The sequence below is a fragment of the Bison bison genome, unplaced genomic scaffold, assembly GCF_000754665.1.
Source record: "Bison bison bison isolate TAMUID 2011002044 unplaced genomic scaffold, Bison_UMD1.0 scf7180017864244, whole genome shotgun sequence".
Classification (NCBI taxonomy): Eukaryota; Metazoa; Chordata; class Mammalia; order Artiodactyla; family Bovidae; genus Bison; species Bison bison.
In genome coordinates this window covers 2575443-2582111 of record NW_011494816.1, presented here as the reverse complement: position 1 = coordinate 2582111, position 6669 = coordinate 2575443, and the positions used below count along the sequence as shown (strand labels likewise).

General features: G+C 52.6%; 1 protein-coding gene across 1 annotated transcript in view; it reads left to right on the top strand.

The window, feature by feature from the left end:
* Window positions 1–314: 314 nt before the first annotated feature.
* The window catches only part of PODN (podocan), a 23036-nt gene continuing 16681 nt past the window's right edge, over window positions 315–6669 (top strand). Inside the window, exon 1 of the mRNA XM_010847164.1 lies at window positions 315–504. The gene's annotated coding sequence lies outside the window, so the exon portion shown is untranslated. The remainder of the gene's footprint in view (window positions 505–6669) is intronic.

Genomic DNA, 6669 nt, shown 5'->3' with positions numbered 1-6669 from the left:
GGTACCGGGCGCAGGCGGCCGGGTGGGCCGAGGGCCGGGACCTGGCTGGGCAGCGGACTCGGACTTCCCGCCCTGGTACGATGGCCCCAGCAGCTGGCCCGGCGGGGCCACGCATCTCGCCCCCTCAGTCGAGCCCTACCCGGAGGGCGCATCCAAAGAGATCTGCCTCGGGGGCGCGACCCTCCGCGGTCCCGACCCGGCAGGGGCCTGTTCTCATCTCCGGCGGGAGGCTGGTCCCAGCCCCGGCCCCTCCCGCTTCGCACATCTGGAAAGAATCTGAGGGCGGATGGGAGGGGGGAGTGGAAGGGGGCAGGCGACAGGGAACGTAGGGGGCAGGTGGAACGGGGAGGGTAGAGGAGCCCTGTACTTGGAGCCTGGTCGCTGAGTATGCCCGTGTCTTTCCACGGCAGATCATCCCAGGTAGCCCACTCTTCGACCCCTTTACAGACAGAGAAACTGAGGCCTGTAGCGGGGCAGAGATCTGCTCCCAGGACGCGCGGACAGGTGAGGCGGAGCCCGCGCGTCCCTGTCCCAACCCGCTCTGGGCTTGGCTCCTCAGCCCCGCGCCGCGCAGTCTCTGAGCCAGCTCTCAGCTGGTGTCTGGTGTCTGTCTGTCTATCCGGCTGCCTCCCCGCTGGGACAGCGGGACTGAGAAGGGGGTTGGGGGATGGCGGCGTAGTGCAGGGTCCGGGGCGAGGTGGGCGCGCCCCGGCGAAGGCGCTCAAAGCTCCTAGGTCCTTAAACCTCCAGGCGGGCCTGGGCGGGGGATGCGATCCGGCATTAAAATACCTGATGCGCCGTCAGGTGGAACAGGGGGCGGCGGCGAGCTGCTGGTGGCCTCCGGGGCTGGGGCTGAGGCTGGGGGTGGGCGGTAGCGGCAGCCTGAAGTTCAGGAGAGGAGCAGACACAAGCGTGCTTGCGGCAATGATCGTCCGGATCCGAGTCTGGGATGCACAGAAGGATGCGCACCCTGCACCTTGCAGAGCATCATGGAAAGATGGAGGGACACACACACTGGAACGTCTACCCTTGGACTTCAAGCTGGTCCGGGAAAGTGATGCTGTGGTCAACCCAGCTACAGAAGGCCCCACTGGGAGCCCCTGGGAGGTCATGTCCCCTTTTAGGGTCCAGGGCCAGCCTTTTCAAGTTAAGAAATGTCAGATTCACATGAATGCTTTCATGAAATCTTGAGGGAGCATCTTTGTCCCTTCTATCTGAGTCTTGGGACAGGGGTGACTTAATGGTTGCACCTTTAGGCCTGGCAGAGTCCTACATAAGAGCTCTGACCATGATATCCTTAGAACCCTTGATAGCTCCCTATCAGCAACCCCTTAGCAGATTGCCTGATGCCCTTGGAAACTTGACTTTCCCTTCCCTGTTTACCCTTAAACACATCTTCCTCTTTACCCTCCCCACATTGTGCCTTTGCTCATGGCTTGCCCTCTGCCTTGAGTGCCTTTTCTTTCCCTTTGTCCACCAGGAGAATCCCTACTCAGTCTTCAGGACCGGCCCAAGGCTCTGAGCAGGAGTCAGAAGACACAAAATCTAATCCTGGCCTTGCCTTTAAAATACTAATGAGTAAACTGAGGAAATCAGACCAGATAATAATATTGTAGATCTTTCCAAGTCTGCCTTTCACAAATACATTCCTTCATTCAGCAAACATTTCCTGAGCACCTGCTCCTTGCCTAGGGAGTCAGGGAAAGCTCAGCTGAGCCCTGAAGGGTGCTGCGGGAGCATCACAGAACTCCCTAACCCAGCAGGAGTGGCTTCCCAAGGCAAAAGCATTATAGTAGCAGCTTGCTGGGAGTGGGCAACAGTGGGAGCCTCTTTGTGCTTTAGTTTTCTCCTCTGCAAAGTAGGAAGACTCATTCTTAGTCTTGGGATTTCTGTTGTAGTCAGTAAGATACAGCTTTTGGGGCCCAGCACAGAGCAGATGCTCAGCAAATCTTTACTGAATTTGAGTGGAAGAGGGAGGTGGTGCTGGGGGCTGAGGATTGACCTCCTGATTTGGATCTCCCTTCACCCTCCTTCTAGTCCTGCCTTAACCCCTCATTTAAGCAGTTCTGGGCCTTAAGGTTTGGTTCCCGGAGGGGGTAGGGGTGGGTGGGTGACAGTGGGTTCCAGCTATTTCCACAGTAACAGAAACCCCAAGTACGTTGCACTTGCTGGGTTCCAGCATCAGCTGGGCACGTCTTTTCATTGACTCCTCATGAGGAGCTCTTATCTCATTGCTTAGACTAGTAAACAGAGGCTCAGAGCATGGAAGCGACTCATCCAGGTGCACACAGCAATTCAAATTGGAACAACTCCAACAGACTGAACTGTCCCTCTCGCCCAACAGTGTGAGCTCTGCTCATCAGGACTGCTCACTCTGGGGACCTCCAAAGCCTCGAAAGGCTGTTCTTCCACACACAGCTCCAACATGGCTCAGCACAAAGAAGGGACTTGGGGGCTTATCTAGCTCCACATTCTTAGAGAAACAAAACAAAAAAATTGAGACTCAGATGGGTCAGTGATGTCACCAAAGTCACAAGCAAATGAGGTGGTGGAACTGGAGCTACCCAGGATCCCAAGGCCCTCAGGGTGGCTGGCCAAGCTGGAAGAAGGGGGACATAGAACTGGGGCCACCACTCTCCAAGCCCTGTCACTCCTCCCACTCCCTTGAAACCACCTCTTCCTCTCCATCCTGCAGCTCAGCAGCTCCCTCCGCCTAGACCAGTCTTATTATCCCTTGCCTGCAGCACTGCACAGCCTCTATGAGCTCCCCACTGGTCCCTCCATAAGCCTACCTATGCCACACTCCAGTTCTTCAATAACCTCTCATCTCTCCAAAGATAAGGGATACTCTTCCTAATCTGGCTGTCTACTTTTTTCTTGGCTTGGACCATGGCCACTGCCCAGTCCTCCAACCCCCACCAGATACTCTAGTGAGCTTTGTAGAGGTCACGTGAGTGCTCTTGCCCCAGGGCCTGTGCACACACTGACCCCTTTGCTTGTATCACCCATTTCCTTTTGCCTGATAGTCATCCTTCATGGCTAGATAAAGCATTGCTTTTTCTTGAAGTCTTTTTAGCCTCGGACATACTTAGGCCTCCTCTGGGCCCCTGTGGACTCTAGGTTCCCTCTATCACACCTCTGATGACACTGGTATTATAATACTCAATTTACACAAAATGTCTAGACCAGCACTGACCAACAGAAATATGAGAACCACCAATGTAAGCCTTGTGTGTGACATAAAATTTTCTAGAAGTCATGTTAAAAAGAGTAAAATGAAACAGGCAAAGCATTTTTAAAAAAATTAATTTATTTTTAACTGGAGGATAATCGCTTTACAATATTGTATTAGTTTCTGCCATATAGCAACATGAATCAGCCATAGTTATAAATACGTGCCCTCCCTCTTGCACCTCCCTCCCACCTCCCACCCTGTCCCACCCTCTAGGTAGTCACAGAGCACTGGGTTTGAGCTCCCTGCGTCATACCGAAAATTCCCACCCTGCTATCTGTTTTACATATGATATTGTATATGTTTCAATGCTGCTCTCTCTATTCATCCCATCCTCTCCTTCCCTCACAGTGTCCACAAGTTTGTTCTCTATTTCTGCATCTCCATTCAATTCAGTTCAGTTCAGTTGCTCAGTCATGTCCAACTTTTTGCTACCCCATGAACTGCAGTGTGCCAGGCCTCCCTGTCCATCACCAACTCCCAGAGTCCACCCAAACCCATGTCCATTGAGTCGGTGATGCCATCCAACCATCTCATCCTCTGTCGTCCCCTTCTCCTCCTGCCCTCAATCTTTCCCAGCATCAGGGTCTTTTCCAATGAGGCAGCTCTTTGTATCAGGGCGCCAAAGTATTGGAATTTCATCTTCAACATCAGTCCTTCCAATGAACACCCAGGACTGATCTCCTTTAGGATGGACTGGTTGGATCTCCTTGCAGTCCAAGGGACTCTCCACTACTATACTGCAAATAGGTTCATCAGTACTATCTTTCTAGATTCCACATCTATGCATTAATATATGATAGAAACAGGCAAAATATTAATAATTTAGCTCAAAATGTGCAAATATTGTTATATAATACTATAAAAATAAATGAGATATTTTATGTTATTAATATTAATGATATATTTTACATTTTTTGTACTGTTTGAAATCCATATATACTACATTTTATACTTATAGCACCTCTCAATTTAGTGTAGCCACATTTCAAGTGCTGATAGCCACATGCAGCCACCGTATTGAGCAGTAGCTATGTGAGGTTTTTTAAGGGCAGCAGCCATACCTGAGTCACTTGTTTGGGTCCTCAGTGCCCAGCTGTGCTTGGCCCAGGGAAAGGCTCCATGGCTTTGTGGTTAAGACCCAGGCTGGGAACTTGGCCTTGCCACTTAACAGCTGTGTTATATTGGCCAACCCCATTGGGCCTCAGCTGCTTATCTATAGTGTAGTAGTGATAACATTTTCAATCTGGCTCATATGTTAATATAAATTAAATATTTGTATAGATACAGTGTGGAAAAGGCAATGGCACCCCATTCCAGCACTCTTGCCTGGAAAATCCCATGGACGGAGGAGCCTGGTAGGCTGCAGTCCATGGGGTCGCGAAGAGTCGGACACAACTGAGTGACTTCCCTTTCACTTTTCACTTTCATGCATTGCAGAAGGAAATGGCAACCCACTCCAGTGTTCTTGCCTAGAGAATCCCAGGGACGGGGGAGCCTGATGGGCTGCCGTCTATGGGGTCGCACAGAGTCGGACACGACTGAAGCGACTTAGCAGCAGCAGCATAGATACAGTGTACAGATCCTTACAGATGCAAAACTGAAGGTGAAGGATGAGAACTAGCTGGTCTAGTGAGTGTATAAGATTTGTGGGGAGGATCCTTCTTGGCCTCCTGCCCTGATTGAATCTGGGGCCTGGACCTGTGCCCGTACTTCGTCTCCCAGAGTTTGGATCTGCAGTGGGGTCAGACAGGTGGGCAGGCAGGCTAGGGAGACTCAGGTCTAATGTAGGTGCTCCAGGGGCTGGAAGCTGTTGAGATAGCTGGGGGGTTATAACGAGCCCTGGGAATAGACGGTCAGTAGACTGGCCAAGGATTTATTGCCCATTTGGTCAGGGCGTGAGGCAGAGGGGTGTGGTAGGGCAGGCAGGGCCAGGCTGTAGCATGCATCCATCACTGCTGCTGATGGAGCCTGGGAGCCGTGTGTGCTTGGGCCCCCTGGTTCTCTGCTGCCTCAGGGGCCTGAGTCTGCCGAGGCCTTGTGGACCTACCTATGGGTCAAGCTAGTCTGGCTGCCGGCCATCTTCTCTCTCCTCACAGCTTTCTTTCTGGGGCCTCATGCCCCTTTTACAGGGCTTACGTAGGCTGGTGGGCAGTGGTTATTTTACTGGGGTCTGCTGCCTCTTGGAGACTAAGGGCATGGACCTTATCTACTTTACCTGTATCCTCTAGGTCTAGCACAGGGCTAGATGGGGCCTCACCTTCAAGAGCTGGCTGAGCCAACAAGTGAGGCTAAGCAGTATCTGAAATACCGCAGCAGCCACGGGGCAGCAGAATTCGCTGAAGAATGGAATGTGCAAATCTTCAGTGAGGAGGTGGGCCTAGCACTGGGCCAGAAAGGCACAATCAGGAGCTATGCACTGGAAGGGGAAGAAGCAGGGGCTTCTGAAGCCGACAGTGTTGTGGTTGGGACATCAACAGTGCCCATGGATCGGATGTTAGTGGTGGAGCTAACTAGCAGGGAGCTAACATTTATTGAGCACTTACTGTGTGCAGTACATGCATCCCACTGACTCTCACAGTCCCCCCAACAGGAGAGCTCTGGGGCCACCCAGTTGGATGGGGAGGAATGTGAGATTTAGAGGGTGGCAAAGCTTGCCCAGAGTCACAGGACTGATGAGGGCCAGAGCAGAGGTCACAGCCCCGGCTCTCTGGCTCAGAGCATGCCTGCTTAACCAGACATCAGTATCACCATCAAGCTCCCTGTTTGCTCAACCCTCCCAGACCCAGCATCTCATCAGAGCTTTCTAACCACTGGGCTGTGATCCCTGGGCTCATGGTGGGAAGAGATCCTCAGGCTGCAGAGTGGGTGCACCTAGGCTTGGACGCCTGTCGTGTACCTGCGTCGTAAGCATCACAATAGTGAGAGCAGCTTCATCATCCAGTGGGTGCCGGGGGCTTTGCATCTGCTTTCTTGCTGATTCCCTCCAGGAGTTCTGAGGTTAGATCTGTTATCTGCATTACAAGATGAGGAACAGGCTCAGCAAGGTCAGAGGCACTGAGCAGTAAAGGGGACCTGACCTGGGTGTGTATGACTCCAGAGTCCGCGTACCAGAGCTACCGCTTGTCCCAACTTACCGCACCCCAGAGATGTTTGCTAAGTGAATCTCTTACAGGGAACTCCAGGGACCAGCCCAGAGCTAAGCCATGCCCATGGCTGCCTGGATGATGGAACCCCAGCATCTTCCCCAGTGGCCTAAGGCCACCCCTCTACCTGCTCCTTGCTGCCTTAAGGGACCATGCTGGGGAGAGGTCTCTTGCAGGTGGCAGTTGACCAAGAGCACCACAGGTTGCTGGTGAGGGCAGCTGAGGGTGCAAACACCAGAGACAGGACTTGAGTGTTTTTCAGGCAGTAGCTGCTCCATTCACTAATGACTA